This window comes from Myotis lucifugus, unplaced genomic scaffold, assembly GCF_000147115.1.
Source record: "Myotis lucifugus unplaced genomic scaffold, Myoluc2.0 scaffold_31, whole genome shotgun sequence".
Classification (NCBI taxonomy): domain Eukaryota; kingdom Metazoa; phylum Chordata; class Mammalia; order Chiroptera; family Vespertilionidae; genus Myotis; species Myotis lucifugus.
The window spans coordinates 4,189,995-4,217,033 of NW_005871079.1; positions in this window are offsets into that span (position 1 = coordinate 4,189,995).

Below are 27,039 nucleotides of genomic sequence, written 5' to 3' on the forward strand. Positions count from 1 at the left end.
TGGTCCACATACTCCCTTTAGCCAGTGTATCTGATGCAACAGCATTCCAGCCCAACAGAATAATGTCAGTCTCTTGGAACGCATTGTGTGGGGTTTGACATATATTGTTCTGCTCTAACAATGAAGTCAGTCTCTTTAGAAAATACTCAGAGAAAATAATAAAGGAATATATATATAACAGAAGGACATTTCCCAAGCCAAGCCACTCTTGTTATCAGCTCTGGAACAAGATATTAATAATGTTTGAGTCTATCTTATTTTATATAATAAGTCCACAATCATTCCTCCATCCTTTCTTTTTTTTCTGTGCCTAAAGTAACCCTATTGAAAAATGATCCTTGTTCTTTTCTTTTGCTCTCAGTGCTGTTTTTGGCTCCTCTAATCAAATGAGTCATTCTGGGAATGTTTGGTTTGTTTCATGGTTGTGGCACTCAGGGAAAGCAGGGCAGCTCACCTGTCTCATTCTATGGCTGATGCTAGCTGGGAAAATCCCCAACATCTGTGGCTGTAATGAAAGATCCCACAAAAGCAAAATAAATTATTTTTCTGTCTCCAATTCTCTGGTACAATTAAAGGCTGATCACCTGCAGTCACCATCTTGGCCCTGAATTGGGTTGCAGCATTGGATCTGATGGCACAAAACAAAATCAATACCTGTCACTATAAAAAGTCGATGGAACATAAATTAGGAAGTGAATATTTTCTAACTCAGGCCCCAAGCAGTGATTGTTTGGGTGCAAGCCACATTGTTGGTCAGTGAAAAGAGAAAGCAACGTTATTTAGCATCAGGGCAGTAGGATTACATTATGTGCTATTCCTAGTTCTTTTTATTGATCTCCAAATAATGAATTGAAGCATGACGATCCTCTCTAAAGTTTTTAAAGATTTTACTACTAAAATGTTACCAAAAAGTTTTTCACTGTGGCTAGAGAAGTATGTGAGACTAATCCAGGCACAGGGGTTGCTGGGTACAAGGATTTTGAGCATATAAGAGCATCTTGGCTAGCCCCACCACGAGGTCTTACCTAATACGTACAAGAATGCTTCAGAGTTGTAACTAAGTTGGCTGCTGATAAACAAATGCTCCTCTTCTCTGTCCTTCCCTTGGCCACCATGCCTTTTCCTGATACGAGACCCAAGCTTTTTAAATTTCCAAAATGGAAATGAATATATTTTTTTCTCATTAATGCAGAATTTTTGGAAAATAATTCAAGAAACCCATGAGAATAAAATAAGAAAATAAATCTTGCTCATTGTGCTATCACTCAGCAATAATTACTGATTGCATGTTAGCATATCTGTTTCCAGTCTTTTTGTGTGTGAGCTCTCACACACATATTTTCAAAAGTGGGAACCTAGTATATGACCTTTATGGCAATGAATAAATAGTATCTCTTTTCCCCACCATTTTTGAATTGATTGAGAATTAGCAACAAAGGTTCAATGCAAATGGAAGTCAAATACCACATCAATTACTAATAAACTTTTAAGATTGGAGGGTGTTTTGTAGCTGCCGTTGGGGAGACTTCCTAATACTGAGGCTTATCATTAAATAGACTTAATAAAATTAATTAGATCACTTCATATAAAATGTCCATCTTCACTTTATTTACTGTGTGTCCCTTTGATTGAATGGAATACAAAATTTAAAAACTAGTATAAGCTAAACAACGACAGAGAGGACAGTTAAAGAAGTAGAAGACTCTACAGAAATCCAGGGGAACCCCAACTATTGTAGCTCATAAAGAGCAGGGATTGAGGCAATTTCAAGGATTGGTCACTCTGGGATCTCATAATGATATATGAGGGCAGGTATACATCATGCCAGCATTGCCTGTTCTCCTAATTTTTTATGGTAAAGTCACTGTTTTTAGTGTATCTATTAGTTACCTTTGTAATTTCCAATATCAGAATTGAACCACTATCTCAGGCGCTCTCAACTTTCAACTGTATCTCCAAACTCCCAACATCTCACTCTTTAAAGATGAGCTCATTACGTCCCTTCCCGTTCTTTAATTTGTCTCAACTCTGGTGAACTGTCGTATGGTTTAACATCATAAAGGAGATAACTTGAATATATTTTTTTGTAATCATGAATAAAATCTCCCATGCTGTGTCTACAGGTTGATTCTAAAAATTGAAAACTATTATACAAAAATGTTTTCATTTTTATGATATGTAAAATTTGCTAAACAAAAGTGCTCTGATTATAATTCCTTCAAGGTGAAGTCTCCTTTTGTACACTACACCAATGAATCAAAACTGTGCCTAATTTTAGTTAATTCATATATGGTCCATGGCATCCTCATATAGAATTTTGTTTAAAAAAACAGCTTTATTGAGATATAACATATATCATAAAATTCATCCATTATAAGTATGCAATCAATGATTTTTAAAAGATCTTTACCCGAGGATATGTTTATTGATTTTAGAGAGAGAGGAAGGGGGGAGTGAGAGAGAGAGAAAAAGAAAAAAAGGGAGAGAGGGAGAAAGAAACATTGATGTGAGAGAGAACATCAATTGGTTGCCTCCCAAAAGCACCTGAACTGGGGATCAAACCCATAACCTTGGTATGTGCCCTGACTGGGGATTGAACCTGCAACCTTTTGGTGTATGGGAGGATGCTCCAACCAACTGAGCCACCTGGCTAGGTGCATTCCATAATTGTAGTTCGTGAGTAGGGAGGCTACTACATTCATACAGATCTTAAATTACTCACCTTGTTTTTATATTCACTTCTTACTTTCACACTTCATTGTACCCTTAGTTTCTGAACCGAGAAACTTTCCAGAGAGGTTTTCCCCTCCCTACTTATAGTTTTCATGCATTTATGGTCTAGCTTCAACATCATCCTTATAGCTACCAGAAATTTGTTAAAATCTCTCATCCATTTATGCTGTCATCTTATTTTCCTTTCTGTTATGAGATTATACCCTTTTTATTTTTTGGCTATTATTTTAATAGGTCTTTGGTTAGGAAAGAAGAAAAGCACATATTTGGTCATCAAATGTTAACCACAAGTTTCTTTGTCCAACTCAACTTATAAGTCAGGTCACGTCAGTTTTGCATTACTGGCCAGCCTACATCAGGGCTCCCTTTTGTGTTACATTCAATTTTGGTCAAAGCACTCAATTTCCTATTGGTAGAATTTTAAGTTATTCCCAATTTTCATTATTTTGGACAATTTTGTGAAGAATATATTTTACATACACTTTGGGGCGCTTTTCTGACCGTTTCCTTAGGATAAAATTTTTAGATATGAATTTCTGAGTCAAAAGCATTGTCTCTTATATTTTTTTGACATATTATCCTTCAGAAATTTTTAAGCCAATTATATTCCCAGCCACAGTGGGTTAAAGAGGACCATTTATCAAGCTTCGCTGACAATGAGTATTATCAATATATTTGATCTTTGCTAGTTTCAAAAGCAAAGGCATTATCTAACTCAAGAACTCATGCTGGTTTTGGAGGTGATGGTGGTATTTGCTTCTACTCATAGAGCATGTAATTTGTGTCATGTATCATATCCCTGATTTCACAACAGTTCTGTATCATGTGAGTTGAATTACAAGTTGCAGAAAAGGAACATGAGTTTCACAAATGTTCATTGTCCCAAGGTCATGCAGCTAGTGAATGACTTATCTGACATTTAAACTGGTATCTTCTAGACCAGTGGTCGGCAAACTGCGGCTGGGCAAACCACGGCTCTCGAGCCACATGCGGCTCTTTGGCCCCTTGAGTGTGGCTCTTCCACAAAATACCGATTCTTTGGGCCTAGTAATATTCACAGGACTTTAAATGTTTGGAAATAAGTCCCCTTATTGGTGATGATGAAAGCTAAATGCTTTTTGCCTTCTGACAAGGCCTTGAGGACAGGATAAAGCAATTATGATCTTCGTACTCTTATGTGACTTTTATGTCATTCATATACCAAATATATTATAAACTGCTTTGCACCATTGACACATATAACTCAATACTAATAGAAAACAAGCATTGATACTGTTGGTTGAAGGAATAAAATTTTGCATGCTTTATTAGTTTTCTATTGCTGAGAGACAAGGTACCTCAAAAGTTAGTGGCTTAAACAATAAACTTTTATCTTCTCACAGTTTCTGTGGGTTAGGAATTTAGGAGTGGCTTATCTAATTCTATCTCAGAGAGAGAAGATGAGACTGGGACTGGAGAATCTACATTCAAGGTGATTCACTCATTATGTTGGCAGGTTAGTGCTGATTAGAGGGCCTCAGTTCCTCAGCATGTAAATCTCCGCACAGAGCTGGTGAGTGTCCTGATGTGATATCTGGATTGCTCCAGAACAAGTGATCCAAGGGGGAACAAGCCTGAAACTGCAATGTCTTTTATGAACCAGCCTTGAAAGTCACACTGTCATTCCCCTAATATTCTATTGGCTACACAGGTCAGTCCTAGTCAACATGGGAGGAAACTATACAGGGGCATTACTATTAGGAGATAAGAATCATTGGAGATTTTTTTAGAGGATGGTTAGCAAACATGGATATGTAATATCCAGGCAGACAGTAGATGTCCGACTGACAGCTTAGCGCTGCCGTGGAGGTGGGAGAGGCTGTCGCCACTGCTGCTGTGCTCGCCAGCGGTGAGCCCGGCTTCTGGCTGAGCAGCACTCCCCCTGTGGGAGTGCACTGACCCCCAGGGGGCAGCTCCTGCGTTGAGCATCTGCCCCCTGCTGGTCAGTGCGCATCATAATGACCGATCATTCTGCTGTTTGGTAGATTTGCATATTAGCCTTTTATTATATAGGAGGAAGATATACATAACCCATAGACACAGTTGGTAATGTGGTGAAAGCCGGGGGTTGGGTGGGGAACTCAGAGGTAGGGTGGAGGAGTCAATGGGAAAAAAGACATCTGTAATACTTTCAACAATAAAGAAAAAAAAAGGAATATATACTTTGAAACTACCTCCAACTTTCTAGCTATCTTACTGGGAAAACTAAAGGGACCCTCTGAGGATTCAGGAAGAAATTAGATTTTAACCACAGAACAACAAAATCTGTTTTTGAGAAAGAAGGAATTTTGATGCTTTCAGCATATCTTGACCCATTTCAATAATAAAGTTTGGTTTTTAATCCAGTCAGAATGAGAATATCACTGAGGCTCTTCTTTTGCAGCAGTGCCCTACTTCCTCCCAGTAAAAGAGGAATATGCTTATTCAGCAAGTCAGCTACAGTTTTTTTTAAGGCAAAATTGTTCTTAATAACTTAGTAGTGTTTAATCTGGCTGATGAGTCACTGCTTGGTCACTGAAGATATATCTTTCAGGCAACAATAATTACCTGTTTAAAGTTCTCTGTAGTTGTGCAGATCTTCAGAATGCTGACTCAGTTTGATGAGCATGATGGGTGTTAACTTCAGTGTCCCAGGATGGCAGGTTCAGTGAGGTCTAATTCACTTGCGATCAGCTTTTAGCCTCAGTTAAGACATTTAGAAGTAGGCTATGCCATTCACAGAGGAGTAGTGAGGATGGTTGTGGCCTGCCTAGATTTTTGAAAAGATACCATGTTGGAAGTCTATAGGAAACTGGTTGTGTTGGATGGATTATGATGTCTTTTGACTGGAGCTTTATCCAGTTATCTTGCTATTTAATATTTGCATTGATTTTACTACTCTCATCTTTGATTGAGACTGTTTTTCTTCCCCACTGGATATTAGCGGAAGGAGAGTGCTGTAGACTGAATGTTTGTATCTCCCCGTAACTTGTATGTTGAAACCTAATCCACAGTGTTACAGTATTTAGAGGTGGGAACTTTGGAAGGTAATTAGGTCATGAGGATTGAGCCCTCATGCATGGGACTAGTGCCCTTATAAAAGAGCCTCAGAGGGCTCCCTCACCCCTTCTGTCATGTGGAGACAGTGAGAGAAGATGGCTGTCTATGAGCCAGGAAGCAGGCTCTCACCAAACACCGTTTTTGTCAGTGCCCTGATCTTGGACTTCTCAGGCTCCAGAACTATGAGAAATAAATGTTTGTTGGTTAAGCCACTCAATCGATGGTAGTTTTGTTAGAGCGGACCCAGTGGATAAGACTAGGAGGGACCATCATTACTCACTTCTGATGATAACACCCAGGGAGCGTGAGTTTTCAGTAAACTCCCATTTGCCTATAGAGAAAGGATCTGCACTAGTTTTCTTTGAAACAAGGAAATTAGTTCTTACTTGGTCTGTTTTTGCCCCCTTATTTTGGAATCTGTCTTTACTGATCACACTATCAAAGTTTGTTCTTGCCTTGATTATTCTCTACTAGAGGACCAGTGTATGAATTCATGCACCAGTGGGGTCCCTTGGCCTGGCCTGCAGGATCGGGCTGAAACTGGCTCTCTGACATCCCCCGAGAGGTCCCGGATTGTGAGAGGGCGCAGGCCAGGCTGAGGGACCCTACCGTTGCACGATCGGGTCCGGGGAGGGATGCAGGAGGTTGGCCAGCTGGAGAGGGACTGCAGAACTCCAGGGCGTGTCTGGCCCATCTTGCTCAGTCCCGATTGGCCAGATCCCAGCAGCAAGCTAACCTACTGGTTGGAGCGTCTGCCCCCTGGTGGTCAGTGTACATCATAGCGACTGGTCGACTGGTCAGTTGTCTGCCCCCTGGTGGTCAGTGCACATCATAGCGAGTGGTTGAGCGGCCTTAGCATATCATTAGTATATTACATTTTGATTGATTGAATGGATGACTGAATGACTGGACACTTAGCATATTAGGCTTTTATTATATAGAACTAGTGGCCCAGTGCATGAATTCGTGAACATTGAAAGGAAATTAATTAGAAGAAATACTTTAATATCGCTATTCGCCCTTTCTCTATAATAGAAGTGTCAACCAAATTCACGATCGACAATGAAAGATGGAAATACATGTGTGCGATTGGCTCCAGCAAGAACTTTATATGTATCACGCATGCATGAGTCAACTTAGCCTTTTATAGATATAGAATAAACTTGTGTAATTAGACCTGCTTTCTGATTTAGCTAAACTTTTCCAGCCCAGTGAAACACCCAAACTTTTCTTTCAGATAATTGTCAGCAGCACAGCAGTAAATATCAACACGAAGCAGATTATTATTGTAGATCATGCAGGGAGAACAAAGGGTGAAATATTTAACTGCATCAGTGTTTGACTATATTCTGTGCAGTGAGAAAACCTGAAGTCATTTTAAAGGTCCACCATTTCTTACTTCTTTTCAGTTGGGTCAAGTTTCTAAGCTTTCTAAATCTTCATTTTCTGGCTAATGAAAGAAAATAGGATTCCATTGAGTCTCCTATCTATCTACTACAGGATTGCTGTGAAGATCAAATGAGATGAGGCATGGGAAAACGCTTCACCGACATTTGGTTACAGTGTAAAATGTTTCCACCTGGCTATAAAGCAAGTCGTGTTCTTGGGCTTAAGAAACTCCAAGGAGGCTAGTCGCTAGGGAGAGGAAGCTGGGCGTTGCTATGTGATGTCATTACCTGGACAGACACTTAGCATATTAGCCTTTTATATATATAGATTATAGTTTCTTTTCTTTAAATTATCCACCCCAGTCTGTAATTATCCTGTTTGATAGTTTATGTGCTTATTATGTGCTTTCTCCACTAGAATGAAGGCTGCATCAAGTGTCTATGATGTCTGCTTTTGCTCACCACTCTTTCCCAGCCCCCAACCGTGTGACTGAGACATAAACAGGGGACACAGTAGTTACTGGTTGAATGAATGAATGAATGAGTGTTTATGAAATACTCAAAGTTAAACTAGCGGACGATGTTGACACTCTGCCCATATCTCCTTACCATGCCACTGCAGGGCACACCAGCTCTCATCAACTGCTAATACCTGCAGTTAATTACCTGAGGGCTTTATTTATTTTATTTTATTTTTGCTTTCCATCCACACATCAGACTGGAAGTGCCTGGAATTGAGCATACCCCTGGGAGCAGCCCTCTATCACTGACTGATTGGAGTTGGTGCAGAGATACCCTAGCTCCCTTGTCCCTTGGGTGAGATAATTCTGAGGCATTTATACTACCTCTCAGAGTTGCCACAGCAGAATTAAGCTTCAACCACTCAGTGTGCTAGCTGTCTCGACTCTGCATCCTTTTACTTGCTCCACTTCCCAACTCCTTTACTGTTTTCCCATTATTCCCCCAATAAACCACTTGGACTTAAAACCTTTCCACAGAGTCTGCCTTTGGACAACCCAAATCAACACATATAGAAAACAAAAGTTCACAAAGTTTTACAAGTTTTCTGAACTATTTCTAAATGAGGAAGCATACACTATTTTGAAATGAAAGTAAGTTGTCTTATAATTGTCTTTTGATTAGCTTGTATATTAAAGGCATAAGTATTAAACAGGTTATTCTATTAAATTACCTTTCTACTCTTCCAACTTTAGCGCACATTGCATTTCCAGACCACCATCTGGGCAATTGGAAGCATGCATTTTGTGAGTCACCATTCAGAAATGTGATCAGTCGTTTAGCATACTTACTATGTAAAAAGCATTGAAGCCCTTATAGGGGACACAAAGTTTGTACCTATTCCTCAAGAGCACAATTAGGTAGTGGAGAGAAGCACATATACATATACATGGGGTCAGCACTTTGCAGCGATCTTAAGGAATGTGCTATGGAGTTCCAAAGTAGAATCAGGAGAATTCTGGTGAGACACCATGCAAGACTGGGCTGAAAGGATAAGAAATTCTGCAGAGGAAACATTGTGGACACACACAGTAATGCTCACAAGTACAAAGTATGATGAGAAGAAAACCTTTATTCTGATTTCACAGAAGGAGGGGGTAATGATACATAAGGTCAAAAGACAGAAATGAACCGTTCTGAAATAGTTTAAATTAAGATGAAAAGGTCACAAAAGTTAGAACAAAAAGTAACAATTTCAGTAGGTCTGTTACTGCCCTCCTCATAGGGAAATCCTTGGCTGATTCTTTGGTATCACCCATTCCCAAACAAGTTCCATACCCTCTGACCTGGGGAACTTATAGTTGTCTAGATCAGGGGGGTCTATAAACTTTTTGCAACTACTCACCCCTGCCATCATTGCGTGAAATCATACCAAAACAGTATGTACACGAATGGTTATGGCTGTGCTGCAATAAAACTTTTTTTTTTTTTTGCAAAAACAGACATTTGAATTTGGCCCACAGGCAAAATTTTGCTGACTCTGTGATAGACTAATTCTAACCACACTAAAATGTGTCAAATGACTTACTCTTTTATTAGGTAACATTTGCATTTAAACTCAGTCTTTAATACCGTACTTTAACATGAAGGAAGCAACCGAACCAGAGGAGAATATTGGGGATGGGGAGATAGAATTTCTGGTGTCCATCCAATGGTATTGGAAAGATAGCTGCATATATATATATATTGGGTCATATGCTCAAGTCCTTTAGGTTTGGGACTCATGATCTCAGTACAGAGCTCTAGGACTATAACAAAAGAGTGAGGATAGAATTGAACTGTTGACAGAGTAGTATGAGCCAGTTCAAACATATATTGATAACATAGTAAGGTTATTATGTGTTAAGATTGGGGAGAGTATTAGTTTGCTAGGGGCTGCCATAGAAAGCACCACAGACTTAGTGGTTTATACAACATAAATTTATTTTCTATTTCTGGACTGTGGAAGTCAGAGATCAAGGTGTTGGCAGGGTTGGTTTCTTCTGAGGCTTTTCTCCTTGACTTTTACTAGTAAATGGCTGTCTTCTCTGTATATAACATGGTCTTCCCTCCATGCATGTCTGTGTCCTAATTAATCTATCTATATAAAACCCTAATATGCAAATAGACGGGACTGCGGAACAACCGAACAACTGGTTGCTATGACATACGCTCACCACCAGGGGGCGTGCACGGAACATGGTAGGCGACGGTAGCAGGCGGCAGAGCGCAGAACATGGTGGACATCAGCCACAGTGGGATGGTGGAGCAGGTGAGTGGGGGCACCAGACCAAGGCGGGATGCCGGTTGCTGTCATTGGGGGAGCCTCTGATGGTTACTGAAAAGTTTTTGCTCCTGTGTGCCACGGTCCCACCCGGCGCATGCACTTGCTGCTGGTGCTGGTCCCGCTCACACCTGCTGCCAGTGCCTGGTGCTGGCCCTGAATGCTTAGCGCCGTCAGCGGGTGCGAGTGGCAGCTGCCGGCCCCAATCGTCCCTCAGGGCTTCTCTACCTCCCCTAGATCCTGAGGGCCGATCAGGGCCAGCAGCCGCCTCTTGCACCCACTGCCGGCGCCGGAGCCACTGCTCGCACCCACTGCAGGTGCCGGCACAGTCTGATCGCTTGGCCCTGTCAGTGGGTGTGAGCAGCAGCTACCGGCCCCAATCACCCCTGGGGGCTTCTCCACCTCCCCCTGCTCCTGGGGGGTGATCAGGGCAGCAGCTGCCGCTCGCACCTGCTGACGGCACTGGCCCCGCTCACACCTGCTGCTGGCGCCGGCCCCAATAGCTCTGTGCCATCACCGGATGCAAGTGGGGCTGGTGCCATCAGTGCATGGGAGCAGCGGCGGCGGGAGCGGGGCTGTCCGCAGACAGGACCAGGGGCCATGGCGGGAGGGGCTGGGCGGGGGTGCGGAGGATGGGTTGAGACCCGTCCCTGAGCCCAGAGCAGCCTCATGACCCACAGTTCCTTTCAAAGTGCATGAATTAGTGCACTGGGCCCCTAGTCTCTTTATAAGATTGTGAGTCATATTGGATTAGGGCCTATTGAACTGACCTCATTTTAACTTAACTACCTCTTTAAAGATCCTGTATTTACATATAGTCACATTCTGAGGTACACGTTGTTAGGACTTAATTATATAAATTTGGGTACACGTAGTTAGGACTTAATTATATAAATTTGGATTGGGGGACATAATTTATCCTATAATGGGGCAATAAAGAGTAATAGGGCATGTATATAGGTATATGGTTTAAACTTATATGAAGTGAAGTCAAGTTCATCTGATCTCAATGATGTGCAAAGGAGCAAAAGAATGGGACCAGAGTAGGCTGGGCAGAAAGAAAAAGAGAAACAGAATAGAAGCTGGAGGTAGTAGTGGAAGAAAGAGAAGAGAATTACAAAGGTCAGGAGAAAGAATAGAGGGTGGTTTCAGAAAAGGAAACATTGTACCCTAAAATGGTGAATGGATAACAATGATTAGCAGAGGGGAAAGGTCATAGCAAGTGAATGTCAAGATGGCTTAATGGTTGAAAAACAGTGGTCAAACATTTGAAGAAGAGAGAGCAACTATTCATACCTATTTTCCCCAAGAAAAATGCTGCTCATACTCTACATATGAAAAGTTGCAAGCTAAGTTTGGGCAGAGGCAAGTAAGTATATTTTTTAAATGTGGGAGAAACAGGTTTATGGTGACTTAAAATTTGATGGAATATATTACATGTCTACTTATGTTCCTCAGTGACATCAAGGAAGCTTTATATTACAGTATTTATTATCAAGTAATAAGGAAATTAGATTTTTACTCTTAAGTCTAACAGTGTTAGTACCAGGTTCCTCACTGGGACCAAAGAGATAAAAGTGACCTCTCTCCAGAAGGAGTTTACATGTGCTGTTCAGTTTTTATTTTAATATATATAGGGCATGTAAGTAGGTATATGGTTTGTACTCATATGAGGTACAATCAAGTTAATCTGATCTGCCATTCAAATCTACTGTTGAGCCCTTTTAGTGAATTTTTATTTCAGTTATTGTATTTTTAATGCCAGAATTTGCATTTGGTTTTTTTTCTTTATAACAAATATAATTTATATCTCTTTATTTCTGTTCTCTATTTTTTTTGTTGTTAATCCTCATCTGATATTTTTCCATTGATTTTTAGAGAGAGTAAGGGAGGGAGAGAGACAGAGAGAGAGAAACTTCAATGTGAAAGAGACACATCGATTGGTTGCCTCCCACACCGACCAGGGCAGGGATCCAGCCTGAAACTGAGGTATGTGCCCTTGACCAGAATCAAAGCCAAGACCCTTCTGTCTCCAGGCCAACGCTCTATCCCGACTAGGGCCTATTCTGTTTGAGGAGACATTTTTACCATAGCTTTTTACATCTTGAAATATGGTTGCTTTTTGTAGTTTGAACATATTTATAAAGGCAAGTTTCACTCTTTGTTAAATTTGATATCTGGCCTTCTCACAGGCTGTTTTTTTTTTTTTTTGTCTTCTCCCCTCCCACCGGGGAGTTGTGGGGGATGGTGTGGGTGTGGGTGTGGGTCACTGTTTCTCGTTTTTTTTGCATGCCTTATAATTTTTTGTTGAAAACTAGACCACTCTAGATGATTCCTCACTGCCTCTGGGTCCTGTTTTTGTTGTTTGAATGTTTATTTGTTTAATTACTTGGCTAGATTATTTTTTATACCGCGTAGTGGGAAGCTTTTGGTTTTACTCTTGCTTGGATGTGTGCACAGTCACTCTGGGATGTTCTCTCTTTCTGATCTATCTGTTAAACTGTTGTCCTCATTTGTTATCACAGACAGGTGTTGGGCCCCCTTAATCGCTCTATTCTTTTAGACAATGCCCCGGGGCGTAATTTGCTCCGCACTCAGATCCAATTAAATTTGAGCAGGGTAGTTTTTGAGGCCCATCTTTGAGGTTTTTTTCTTATCTCAGGAGGGCTCTTAGCTTTCCCCCTGCTTCTTTCTGGTGAACTAGCTGGCCTCTGGTTTATTGATCTTAATTAAGAGGAGCTATTGCTTTGAGAGCACTCTAGGCTTGAATTTCTTCATCCTCTGTTTCAAATAAAATCTGTTCCTTTGGGGAGAATTTTAGAGCTCTCTGTTCTTATGAACTACCTCTCCCCTAGGGTAAAATGTTTGAGTCATTATTTTGGGAGCTGGATGGAGTTGGTATCCTCTGATTTTCTTGGCTTGTTTCTCCTGACTTGGTAACTCTATTCTTTTATAATTCTTTATTGTTGAAATTATTACATATGTCTCCTTCCCCTTCCCCCCGACCCCCCCCCCCACAATTGACCCCCTCTAGCCTCTCTTTCTCCCCCAGGACCTCACCCGCCCTTGTCTGTGTCCATGGGCCATGCATATATGCATACAAGGTTCTTGGTTGATTACTTCCCACCCACCTACCCTCCTTCACCTTCCCTCCAAGATGTCGCACTCTGTGGTAATTCTATTCTTAGTTTTTTTATTTGGAACCTAGAATAAGCTGTCAAGAGGATACTTGGGGTCCTAATATTTTTGGTTTGCTGCATGTGGGATCTCTCTGTCCTAGGAGTGGGTGCTGAGTAGAAGAAGGGATTTACTGAACTTTTGGCTGTATTCACTGGGAATTTAGCCTCTGACTGAGTTGGAAGGGCTGAAAATACTGATTACCTGCTCCTGTGGCGAGATACTATATTTCTTGATTGACAGCTGATGGAGAGGGAGCCCTCCAGCCTTGGCACCCCACCCAGAATGTTGAGCTGAATTGGGGGTTAGGGGAAGGAAGGGAGCTGGTCTTGTCTTAAATGCCTCAGACTCCCCCACTTTTAACAAGGATTTAGTAACTTTTTTTGAATAAAGTTTTCTTAATTTGCTGTGTGCCTTTAGGACAACTTTTAGATACTTTTGATCAGTTATTTTTGTTTCACTGGGCAGTGAGTCAGAGGAACTCCTCAGAACACTTCTTTTCTGTTACAACATCATACTGCAGGCTTAATTTCCCTTTTCCTGCTGTAGACTTGGAGTTTAATCAAGCTTCTCACAGGATTCCTGGTGTCATTCACTAGTGAATGGTATTTACACACCAGATGTATATGCCAGATATGTTACTTGCTGTTCTGAGGTATCATTACTTCTAGACCCTTTCAAGTGGACAGAGCTAGCATGGGGGAGTTTAGGGGGATGGTGTGGGTATGGGTCACTGTTTCCTGTTCATTCTTATTCCTTTAATTTTAGTCCAATACGTTCCTTTTCCCCCTCCAATCCATATTAGTGAGAATCCTGTGAAAGTAATATCAATGTATTTATTCATTTGCTTTATCCTATAATACATAAAAATAACAACATCAATATAATTAACTATCAATAACAAATATTCTAAATAAAGTTTAGAAGTTGAAATTGTTTTTATAACATTTACCATTGGGGGTGACAGTCAGTATATTGGGTTCAAGATTTACTTGAATTAATTATTTTTTAAAAAAATATATTTTATTGATTTTTTACAGAGAGGAAGGGAGAGGGATAGAGAGTTAGAAACATCGATGAGAGAGAAACATCGATCAGCTGCCTCCTGCACACCCCCTACTGGGGATGTGCCCACAACCAAGGTACATGCCCTTGACCGGAATCGAACCTGGGACCCTTGAGTCCGCAGGCTGACGCTCTATCCACTGAGCCAAACTGGTTAGAGCATTGAATTAATTCTTTTAAAAAATTCTGTGTGGTATTTTACCGACGATACAAAATTTGTTAATTTGTTAATATTTAAATTGAGTTTCAGAATGAATTCCATCCTTTTGGAGTTAATTTTAGTTTTTAAATATGTAAAACTTTCACATGGTTCAAAAATAAAAATTATATAGTTCCTATTCCCAACTATCTTGTATGGTAATATTTTAATTACTTTCTGGTTGTTGTTTTTTATTTGTTTGATTTTGCAAATTCAACATTACTATTATTAAATATATATTTATATTCTTATTTCTCTTATTTTCTTAAAAGTTCGCATACTCTAAGTACTGTCTTGAAACTTGCTTTGGTCTCTTAATAATATTGTGTAAATGATTTCACATTATTTCACAGAGGTCATTATGTTTAATTGCTGAATTTTTAAAGTTGCTTCATTGTCTAAATGGACCACATTTTAATCATCCAAAATTTTATGGATGGACAAATAACATTAAATAACCTCATATCTATGTATGTTTCTTAGGTGTATTAAATTCCCTGTATGTGGAATTTCTGAATCAAAGAATATAAACAAATACAGTTTTGTTAGATATTGTCAAATCCCCCACCATAGGGGTATATATTAGTTTCTTAGGCTTTAACAAATTATCACAAACTGAGTGGCTTAAAATACAAATCATTTATTAACACAATTTTGGAAGCTAGAAGTCTGAAATCAAGGTGTTGGCAGGATCATGCTCTCTGAAGACTCGAAGAGAGGATCACTCCCTGCCTTGCCTGACTCGATTGTGGGTAATCCTTGGTGTTCCTTGGCTTGTGGTTGCATCACTCCAACTTCTGCCTCTGTCTTCACATCGTGTACTTTCCTCTGTGTGCGTGTGTCTGTGCTCAGATTTCCCTTTTTTTCATAAGGACAGTATGATTTCATCATCTTTACTTGATTATATCTGTAAAGACCCTATTTCCAAATAAGCTCACATTTGCAAATACTGGGAGTAGGGACTTGATTTTTAAATATGGTTTTTAAGAAATTATTTATTTTAGAGAGGGGTAGGGAGAGGGAGAGAGAGAGAGAGAGAGAAACTTGATGTGTGAGGGTCACATCAATCAGCTGCCTCCTGCACACCCCCAACTAGGGTTTGAGTCTGAAACCCAGGTATGTGCTCTGACCCAGGATTGAACCAGTGACCTTTCAGTGCATGGGATGGCACTCAACCAACTGAGCCACATCGACCAGGGCTTGAACATCCTTTTTGGTGGACACAATTTGACCTGTGGTACCATTAGCAATGTGAGTCTGCTTCTCCATAGTCCTGCTAAAAGACTGTTGCCAAGTTTTTAAATATTTACCAACCATATAGGTTCTAAATGGTATCTTAGAATTTCTATGTCTCTTATTACAGAAGTTGAATATGTTTTCATATGTTTATATGCCATTTTAAAACTGTCTCTTCATGCCTTTTTAGTTGTCATTTAAAACATTATTCTGGCCCAGCTGGTGGTGATTCCCGGTCAGGGCACATGCCTGGGTTTCGGGCTCGATCCCCAGTAGGGGGTGTACAGGAGGCAGCCGATTAATGTTCTCTCTCATCATTGATGTTTCTATCTCTCTATCCTTCTCCCTTCCTCTCTGAAATCAATAAAAATATATTAAAAATAAAATAAAACGTTATTCTGAAAAATTTCAAGCATGCCAAAAGAAGAGAACATTTACTGCTCCCTCACATTTCTAACATCTGACTTAATTAGTTGTCAATATTTTACCAGTATTATTTCATCTACTACTTTCTCCTGTTATAGAACAGAAAGAGTTTGTCCACCCAGTGCTAGCAGAGCCAAACACTTGACATGGAAAATTACAGTGGAGAAATATTGGCTATTTTACTATGAATGGTGCCTTTCAGGAGAACAGGAAGCAGATGCTCAAGAGCCCAAACTCCCTGATGGCATGTAGGTTACAGATTATATAGGGCAAGGCCCTGGCTGGGTAGCTCAGTTGGTTAGAGCATCATCCCGATATGTCAAGGTTGTGGGTTCGATTCCTGGGTCAGGGCACATACAAGAATCAACCAATGAATGCATAAATAAGTGGACCAACAAACTGATGTCTCTCTCTCTCTCTCTCTCTTTCTCTTTCTGTCTCCCCCTCCAACCCCTCCCTCTCTTCCTCTTTCCCCCTTTCCCCCCGCCCTTCTCTCAAATAGATTATATAGGGGCAAAATAAACAAGGATACCTGTGGTGGGAGTAGGAGTTCAGGTCTGATGAAAGCTGAATTGGTCAGATTTTGAGGGAATGTCTTTTGATTCATTTCTTTAGGTCTTCAGGACAGCTCAGTTTTTTTCCCAGTAACCCTCTGTTTGGTCTCATGGAAAAGTACCCAGGGGTTGTTCTCTCTTGGGGCTCAGAAATTGAAACATACTAACCCAAGGATGTGATCCCTCCCCCCCAGGCGTTCTGGTCCTTGCACCCAGGCGTGAAATCCCGGGGCTATTTTTTCCTCTTCTATGGGGGGTCCCCCCTTCTCTGGGGGGGAAAACTATCTTTTGGGGGGGGGGGATGTTATGGCAGGGGGGAGAGAGAGAGAGAGAGAGAGAGAGAGAGAGAGAGAGAGAGAGAGAGAAAGAGGATTTTTAGAGCTAGGATTTAAAGCTAAATTTAATCAAAGTCATAAGGACCCTCGGTTTCAATTCCTCCCTTTCTTTGGTATACCTCACTTTTAGGGAGAAGGGGCAGGGACTATTGTGTCTGCTTCCTGCTGAAAAGGCAGAATATGGGATTAGAGGAATGAAACTGCCTCATATTCAATTGAAAATATTCTTTAGTGGCCCTAGCTGTGTAGCCCAGTTGGTTAGAGCACCGGCCCAATATACCAAGATTATAGGTTCCATATCTGGTCAGGGCACATACAAGAAGCAACCAATGATTGCATAAATAAGTGGAACAACAAATCAGTGTGTTCTCTCTCTCTCTCTCTCTCTCTCTCTCTCTCTCTCTCTCTCTAAAAATCAATAAATTAAAAAATAAATTAAAAAGAAAAAGAAGCCCTAGCCATTTTGGCTCAGTGGATAGAGCATTGGGCTTCGGACCAAAGGGTCCCTGGTTTGATTCCGGTCAAGCATGTACCTTGGTTGCAGGCTCCTCCTCAGCTCGGGCCCTGGTTGGGGTTCGTTCATTGTCTTTCTGACAATGAAAGATATTTGCAACAGTAACATAGTAAAATAATGACTATCTGTATGACAAAAACTTAAAATGACATGGTTATAGATTTGATTATAATGCAGTTGACAAAGAAATCTGCTTTTCTCTGCAACGTAATATTTTAAGATACCAACTAGAACCTATTTGACTAATCAACCCAGGTAAAATAAAAGTATTACTTAATGCTGATGATTCTAAAGATATGCTTATTTAGGCAAACCAAACTTAGAATAAGCTTTAATATTAAATATTTCCCCAAATCATGTGATTCTGAAAAGCATTTATGTATGTTATATTTTTGAGAATTTTCATATAAGCACTTTTTGTTTAGCCAATTTAACATTAAAAATTAGCAATACTATTCAGTGTCGAATTATGCTATATATAGAATATGCATACATAAAAATACAGATAAACATAAACAGAGATTTTCATAGCTTTTTTTTTTTTTTTTTTCAATCCTCAGCCGAGGATATTTTTCCACTGATTTTTAGAGAGAGAGGAAGGGAGGGGGAGAGAAACATCAATGTGAGAGAGACACACCGATTGGTTGCTCCCGCATGTGCCCCAAGAGCCTGCAATTGAGGAACGTGCCCTCGACCAGAATCAAACCCAGGACCTTTCAGTCTGAGGGCCGATGCTCTATCCACTGAGCAAACTGGCCAGGGCTCATAGTTTTCATTTTAGATTGCTAGTGTTTGTGTCCCAGATACTATTTAAAACCCAGAGGAAAAGCTGAATCCAAATTATGTTTCTGGCAGATGTACTAATTAAGATTTTGTTCAGAGGCTCAAAACTTTGCATGCTGTAAAACAAATAACATCAACAAACAATTCATATGCCGCCCCCCCACCCATACTTTCAGATTTAATTTGCCAGCTCTAGATCAAATTCTAAATTGGTTTCTAGTTAAAAACGAAATCCCATGGCTAGGTTGAACTTCTGCTGCCCACTCCTTCAGGTCTGCTGAAATGAGGTTGGAATTGGCCCCCCCCTTCCCACCAGACGAGACAAGTAACAGATTCCATTTCAGCAATCAATCCTAGTTGCTAACTGTAACCTCTCAGGGTCCTTTCTTTAATTCAGTCAGTAGCAGGAGCCTCCAAACCACGTCAAATGAGTCCCTCAGGACCCAACCAAAAGTAATGGGGGTTGTTCCTGGGGTCGTCAGCCATGAGGTTACTTATCTTAGACATCTCCTAAACCAAGTACGAAATTTCTGTGTTGGTCAGCTCTGAGCACTGCAGGTTTGTCCCTGGAACAATTAGTCCAGGAAGCTGCTTGGGAAGAACTTGGAGAGACCGCCACTGGCCAGGGGTCGCTGAACTGCAGGCGAATGTCCACTCTGTAATAGAAAGCATTCATCCACCTGGTGCTAGCAGATCCAAACACTAGACACTGAGAATTGCAGTGGAAAGTATTGGGTATTTTATTATGGGTGGCACTCTCCAGGAGAACAGGAAGCTAATGCTCAAAAGCCCAAACCCTCCAATGCAGTGGTTCTCAACCTTCCTAATGCCATGACCCTTTAAAACAGTTTCTCATGTTGTGGTGACCCCCCACCATAAAATTATTTTCTTTGCTACTTCATAACTGTAATTTTGCTACTGTTATGAATCATAATGTAAATATCTGATATGCAGGATGTATTTAGGCGACCCCTGTGAAGGGGTCCGTTCGACCACCAAAGGGGTCGCGACCCACAGGTTGAGAACCACTGCTCCAATGGCATGTAGGTTACAGATTATATCAGGTAAAATCATAAGACGCCATGGGTTAGGGGTTCAGGGTTTTGCTGTGAACTGATTGGTGAGGGGTGAAGGAAGGGTAGTAAGTCATTTTTTCAGGTCTTGAGGACAGCTCTGATATCTTTTTCCCAGCGTCCCTCTGTTGGGTCTCATGGGGTAGCCAGGGGGTTGTTCCATCTTAGGGCTCAGGAGCTGAAACATAACTTAGGTCAAGACATGATCTTTAGTCTACCAGAGGTCCTGACCTTATGATCATTAGTCAGGTCCAACTACTGTCTTCTGCTCCCTGAGGGGAATGGCCAGGTCTCGGAGGGTTATGGCCACAAAGGGAGAGATGATTTCTAGAGCTAGGTTTTAAAGCTAAATTTAATCAAAGTCCAAGAACCCTTGGTTCCACTCCTCTATGTATTTATTTCTCCCATTCCAGGCATCATATCATTTCATCCATAAGAACTTCAGTACATAACTGGAACACATTATAACTTAAAAAAACACATAAAAGCAATACAATTTTTATACATAATAAGATTACCAAAATGTCTTAATTTTACCTAATATCCAGTCTGTTCAAGTTGTCTCAAAATTTCTTTGAGTATAATTTTTAGTCTGATAAATGAAGGGATTAGACAAGATTACCTAGGGCCCTCTTTTATTTAAAAATTTTGAGATTTATTCTCTAATTTTACATAATAAATGAAGGACATCTTGCTATTGTAAGCCTTGAAATACTGCTGGGTAATGATCTCATTACTTACTGGTGAATTCTACAGAGCACTGTTTCTATATTCTCTTTCTTCAGTTGGTAATAGTCGTATCTATTGTGCTATCATTATCCATTACTTCTCTGGAAATAGAGTGACTTGGTTCTCTAATGGGACTTTGTTCTCAAAGCATTTTTCAGATTTGACAGTAGACTATAATGTCACCTTAATGTTGCTGTGAGTCTAATAGGAAGTGAAAAATGTCATTGGTGACGGTATGATTGTAAGCCCATCATTTGTTTCATTTGCTGTATCTTAATCTCTCAGAAGCTTGACTTTACCTCCTCTCTAGCAGAGCCAGACTTCCAGGGTTTTAATCTTTCTTCTGCCAGCTGTGTCTTAGACACTGATTCCTTCTCTGAGAAAGACAGAAATAAAGTCATCAACTTCATTGGGTGGTTATGAAGACTAAATTAGTTAACCCATGTTAAACAATTACCAACAGAAACAATGACTAGCACACAGGAAGTACCAAGAGAATGACAGATCTTAGTAATCCATTCCTTGTCCTAAATGCCTCTTCCGTAACCCAGTTCTGCTTACCATTGTCAGAAGTACCTGCTAGTTCTTTGTGGAGAACTGCCTTGTTCAATATGGATGCTGCTGTTAGCCATGTGGCTATTTAACTTTAATTAAAATAAAAGAAATTTAAACATCTGGTTTCTCAGTCAATCTATAGCCACTTAACAAGTATTCCGTAGCCACATGGCGGTTAGTAGCTGCCACATAGGGCAGTGTAGATATAAACATTTTCCATTATTGCAGGAGATTCTTTTGGATAGTGCTTCTTAGAACTTTCTCCTGCTGGGGTGATGGCAGTAATATCAAGAGGGAACCCTTTTCCCCTTCTCCTCTTCTTTTCATGAAAACTTTTCCCTCTGCCTTCTAGGAGATAATGGTTTTCAGAGGGAAGACCACATCCCTCACTCGGTCCTTTTTATGCGATAATAATTCTTTTTATGTGATAATAATTGATTGCATAGAGTCACAAAAATCTTCTGGCCCAAGTATCTCTTCTGGGAGGTAATAATAAGTCTTCCCTCATGTGTGGCCTTACTTTTTGGCTCTTGCTCTTTCTTAGTCATGTCTGTCTGTAAATAATATTCTTTCTTTTTTTGCCTCTCACATGGTAAACCACTAGTGAATAGATTTCTGGCTGTGTGTTTCCTTCCCTCACCTCTCCAACATTCTCTGTTAGCCCTCCTTATGACTGGGTAGGTAAGTTTAATTCAGAGAAGAAAGGCTAGCATGAATTAAGATCGGAGCTGTATTAGCCATTCCCATTTTATCAAGGATCCTAGTGCTTATAACATAAATATAATACCTTGTTTTAATTTCTATGTATATGTTTCTTAAACTGATTGAATCCTGTGGAGGAGTGTGGGAGGTTAGTATCCTACAAAATGTTCACTCGCACTATAGCTCCCCAAAGCCTACCCCATCAAATCAAAATTCCTCTGCCTGACTTTCAAGGCTCTCTATAATTTGATCCTACTCTAATTATCCAATCTTCTTTAATTCAACTTAGTGACTGTTGGCTGAATGTCTTTTGTACATATGTTATTATATCTGTGTTCCTCTGCTTGATCCTGAGGATATAAAGATGATAAGACATAGACTCTTCCATAAAAGCCTATGGATTAGTTTGATAGAGAGGCATATAAATAAATAACATACATAATGTGCTGAGTGCCATAGTTAAAAAATATTCAAAGTACTAGGTGAATATGAAAGAGATAGCAGTAAGTCCTTTCTGGAGAGAGAGAGAGAGAGAGAGAGAGAGAGAAAGGAACAGTTTCAAAGACACACACACATACACACACACACACACACACACACACACACACACACACACTTGAATGGTGGATAGGAGTTTGCCAGATAGAAATGCCAGGGGAAGGGCTTTCTAGATAAAGGGAACAATATAAAAAAATAAGGCATAAAGTTTATGTTCTTTACTCCAAATCGGCTTCTGTCCAGAAGCCACAATTCCATGCATATGTTCAAGTTGCTGTGTAAGCTTGTGGAAGAAATCAGACTTGGTGCTCTTTCTGGGTAAGACCTATCTAAGGATTTCTATTTTTGCAGATGCAGGCCAGAGGCAGGAAGAATGCTCTTTATTTAATACTAAAACGTACAAAACACATTACAGTGGAGGGTTAATTATCACAAGGCTTGCAAATTCATTTGCAGAGGGGTGGGTTCATTCAGATTATGGTGGGTGAATTCATTTACAGTAAAAAAAATCAGTTTCCTCTAACAAATATAATCTATAGATTATAGGTTTTTATAGCAAATGTTTTTATAGATTATGCAAACAAAATTTTCAATATGAAAATACACTATAACAATGTGAACAAAGCCAATTTTCCAGACAAAAGCTTTGTGTTCATCACAGACTTCAAGTTTAAAACTTATATTCCTTGGAAATCAAACAGAAACAAACAAACAAAAGTATATATGGCTAACAGTTGAATATCTTAGAGTATTTGGTAAACATTAAAAAGAGGAATTATCTATAATAATAATAAAAGCATAATATGTTAATTAGACTGGGTGTGTGTCCTTCTGGACGACCTTCTGGACAAAGCCGGGGCTGTGAGGGAAGCCTGGGTCCCGGGTGCCAGAGGGAAGCCGGTGCCAGCAGCCAGGGGAAGGAAGGCCTACTCTTGCATGAATTTCGTGCATTGGGCCTCTAGTAGAAAATTTAAAAAAAAGAGGAGTTGTAATTAATTATATCAAGAATTAGAACACCATATATACACACACACACACACACACACACATACATACATACATATACATATACATATACACTAGTTTTCTAAAAGTGCTTTCCATTTTTTTGTATTTGTGATAAAAATGTAAATATTTTAAAATTTTTCATTAAATATAATTGTAATTTCTATTTTTATAACTTTGAACAGTAAAATAAACTAGAGCCTTAAGTTTATGTTTCTACTGGCAGATCCTCAATTCTAGATAAGACTTGATGAATGATTAGATGTCAGAGGGGAGGGAGGATCTGGTGAGTAAAAGGGAAGAGTTAAGATAATACTGAGTCTTCTCACCCAGGATGCTCCATAGATGGAGTTTGGGATAGGGGAGTAGTATTATTTGATGGAGAAGAAAAGAAAATGTTCAGTTCAGTTTTGAATGTGGCAATTTTGAGATAATGTGGTACAAACAACAATTAATAAGAATCCCTTTTCAAATAAAAATTTATGGATACATAGTAAGGTGAAGGATGTAATACTTCCCAACACTTGTTCATTAACACTTGTCATGCCTGGTGACTGCCACTTTTCTTCTTACCTTAATTCTTTAAAACGGTTATATTGAAGGTTTGTGAGATTTAATCCTGGTTACATTACTACAAGTCAAGTTGTTTTATAAATATATTACAATAAAAATATTCTATACTTTGAATTAGTAATGATATTCCCCAGCCTCAGGTCACTGTATATTTATTAGATAGATATTTCTTGCAATGAGCTACCATTATGGCCAAAAATCCTTGGGGTTTATTATAATGGGATATAAATTATATCTGGTGTGATTGATGACAATAATAATGTAATAATACTTTAACAAATATTACTGCTTACAAAACTTTTTCACATACATTACCATATTTTCATACTTTAGCAATTTTTGGCTGAGGAAGTTGTATTTCTCAGTTTTATAAACACAGAAACTTAGGCTTAGATGACTTTATTTAAAAGTTTGGGATTCTAGTGGAACTCATTAGGTCTACCGAATAGCAAGGTTCAAAGCACCATGAACCTTCTAAATAATAGAGTTTGGGTAGAAGGGTGTGTATAAATGTAGACCTTCATTAGTCTATTAATTCATTTAGTAAACATGAACTGAGCACTTTCTGGGTACTAGGCCCTCAGTCTTGGAGACCTTAGAAAATACATAAAAGGATACGCAAACAAAGTTGTCATTCATTTTTAAGAATTAAACAGAGATAATATGCCTGGAAATAAGTAGCACTAATGATTTATTACCATCCACATGGAGACTAGTCATATTTTTCCATGTGGTCAGCTAAGGAAGCCAAAAAGAAGCAGGAATTTCCATGGCTTACGCGATATCTTTATACATTTATCCATCAACGGACACAGGATATCTTTCCTTTTTTTGTCTTTTGCAATTTCTTTCGTCAGTGTCTTATAGTTTTTGGTGTACAAGTCTTTCACCTCCTTGATTAAATTTATTCCTTGATGTAATTGTAATGGATTCCTTAAATTTCTTCTTTTTGCTGTAATTGTAAATGAGTTGTTTTCTTAATTTCTCTTTCTGATAGTTTGTTGTTAGTGTATAGAAATGTAACATTTGTATATTGATTTTCTATCCTTCAACTATATTGCATTTTAAGTTAATTATAACAGTATGTTGATGGAGTCTTTAGGGTTTTCTATGTATAAAATTATGTCACCTGTAAGCAGTGACAGTTTTACTTCTTCCTTTCTGATTTGGAAGTCTCTTGTTTATTTTTTCTTGCCTAATTGCACTGGCTAGACTTCCAATACTATGTTGAAAAGAAGATTGGGCTTTCTTCTCTTGTTTCTAATCTTAGAGGAACAAAAGTTTTCAGCTTTTCACTGTTGAGTATAATGTTAGCTATGGGCTTGTCTGAGAAGAAAGTGGGGGACATGCAGAAATATAGTTAGGGTCTATTTTTATGTTTTAAATTATGTAGATAATTTTTATCATTAATTTTTAAATTAATGTCAGGAGATAAATGTACATGAGATTAAAATATTAGTAAAGAGAGAAGTATAATGATTAAATAAATATAAACCAATAAATTGTCAAATTGAAGCTAGTATTCTTTTGAATACTCTTGAAAAAGTCCTGTACAAGCATTTTTTAAAATCCTAGGCTTGAAAAAAATTAATAAAAAATATATACCATATATTTAAAAAACCCACATATATCTTTAGATACCATATAATATATGAGGCCATGCATAATTTGTAAAGTGTTTATATTTATATACTAGAGGCCCGGTTCACGAAATCCGTTTACATGGGGGGTGGCATGTCCCTCAGCCCAACCTGCACCCTCTCTAATCTGGGATCCCCTCCGGGATTGGGCATAAACGGGCAGTTGGACATCCCTCTCACAATCCAGGACTGCTGGCTCCCAACAGCTTGCCTGCCTGCCTGCCTGATTGCCCCTAACCGCTTCTGCCTACCAGCCTGATCACCCTCTAACCACTCCCCTGCCAGCCTGATCGATGCCTAACTGCTCCCCTGCTGGCCCGATTGCCCCTAACTGCCCTCCCTTACAGACCTTGTCCCCTTCAACTGCCCTCCCCTGCAGGCCTGGTCCCCCCCAACTGCCCTCCCCTGCAGGCCTGGTCGCCCCCATCTGCCCTCTCCTGCAGGCCTTGCCCCTCCCAACTCCCCTCCCTGCAGGCCTGGTCACTCCCAACTGTCCTCCCCTGCAGACCTGATCACAAAAACTGCCCTCCCCTGCCGGCCATCTTGTGTCCACACGGGGGTGGCCATCTTGTGTGTTAGAATGATGGTCAATTTGCATATTACCTCTATTATATAGGAGATAATTGTGATAGCCAGCCTCTAAGATGACCTCCTGTAATCCCCATCTCTTGGTATTCATGCTCCAGATGTAATTTCTTCACCTTGAGCATGGGTTGGACCTACTGACTTGCTTCTAAATAATAGAGTTTGGTAGAAGTGACATATTCTTTTGAAATTAGGCTATTAAAGGTTTCTGTTTTGGGTCAATCTCTCTCTCTCTCTCTCTGTCTCTCTCTCTCTCATCATTCGCTCTGCCATGTTGTTAGCAGTCCTATGGAAAAGCCTCTAGCCAACAGTGAGGGGCTTAGGCCTTCCAACAATCAGTTAACTTAAAAGAGGATTTTCCAGGTGAATCTTGAGGTGACAAGCATTGGCTGATACATTTATTGCAGCCTTGTAAGAGATTCTTAGCCCCAACCACCCAGCTAGGCCATTCCCTGATTCCTGACCCTCAAAATCTGCATGAGATGATTAATGTGTGTTGTTTTAAGATACTAAGTTTTGGGGTCATTTGTTATGCAGCAATAGAAAACTAATATAATATATGTTATTGTATATTCAATAGCTAAGATCTGGAAACAGCCCAGGTGCCCATCAGTAGGTGAATGGATTAAAAAACTGTGGTACATTTACACAATAGAATACTATGCAGTTGTAAAAAAGAGGATCTCTTACCATTTGAGGTAGCATGGAGAGTATTATGCTAAGTGAAATAAGCCAGTCAGAGAAAGACAAGTATCACATGATCTCACTTATATGTGGAATCTAATGAACAAAATAAACTGAGGAACAAAAATAATCCAGAGACATTGAAGCATGCAACAGACTGATGTATTTCAGAGGGAAAGGGAGAGCGGTAAGAGATTAACCAAAGGACTTATATGCATAGTCCATGGACAGACAATAGTGCAGGGAAGACCTGGGGAGGGGACAGGAGTGGGATGGAGGAGGTCAATGGGGGAAGAAATGGTGACATCTGTAATATTTTCAACAATAAAGATAAATTTAAAAAATATATTGTGTGTATACAGGGGTGAGCAAAACTAGGTTTATAGTTGTGAGTATGCAAAACAGTTTATTCTTATTATTATTTGTTAATTGTATTATTTTTCATATGAACAACTATAAACATACTTTTGCCCACCCCTATATACACATACATATCCTATATAATAAAGAGCTAATATGCTAATTAGACTGAACAGCTGAACGACCTTCCGGACGACCTCCCGGACGAAGCCGGGGCTAAGAGGGCTGGTTGGGGCTGTGAGGGCTGGTTGAGGCTGCGAGGGCTGAGCCCCTTGCATGAATTTCGTGCATCAGGCCTCTAGTTTATGTATATATACATATACCAGATATGTCTCAATATTTTTGACTCTTTAACCTAAAAGTAT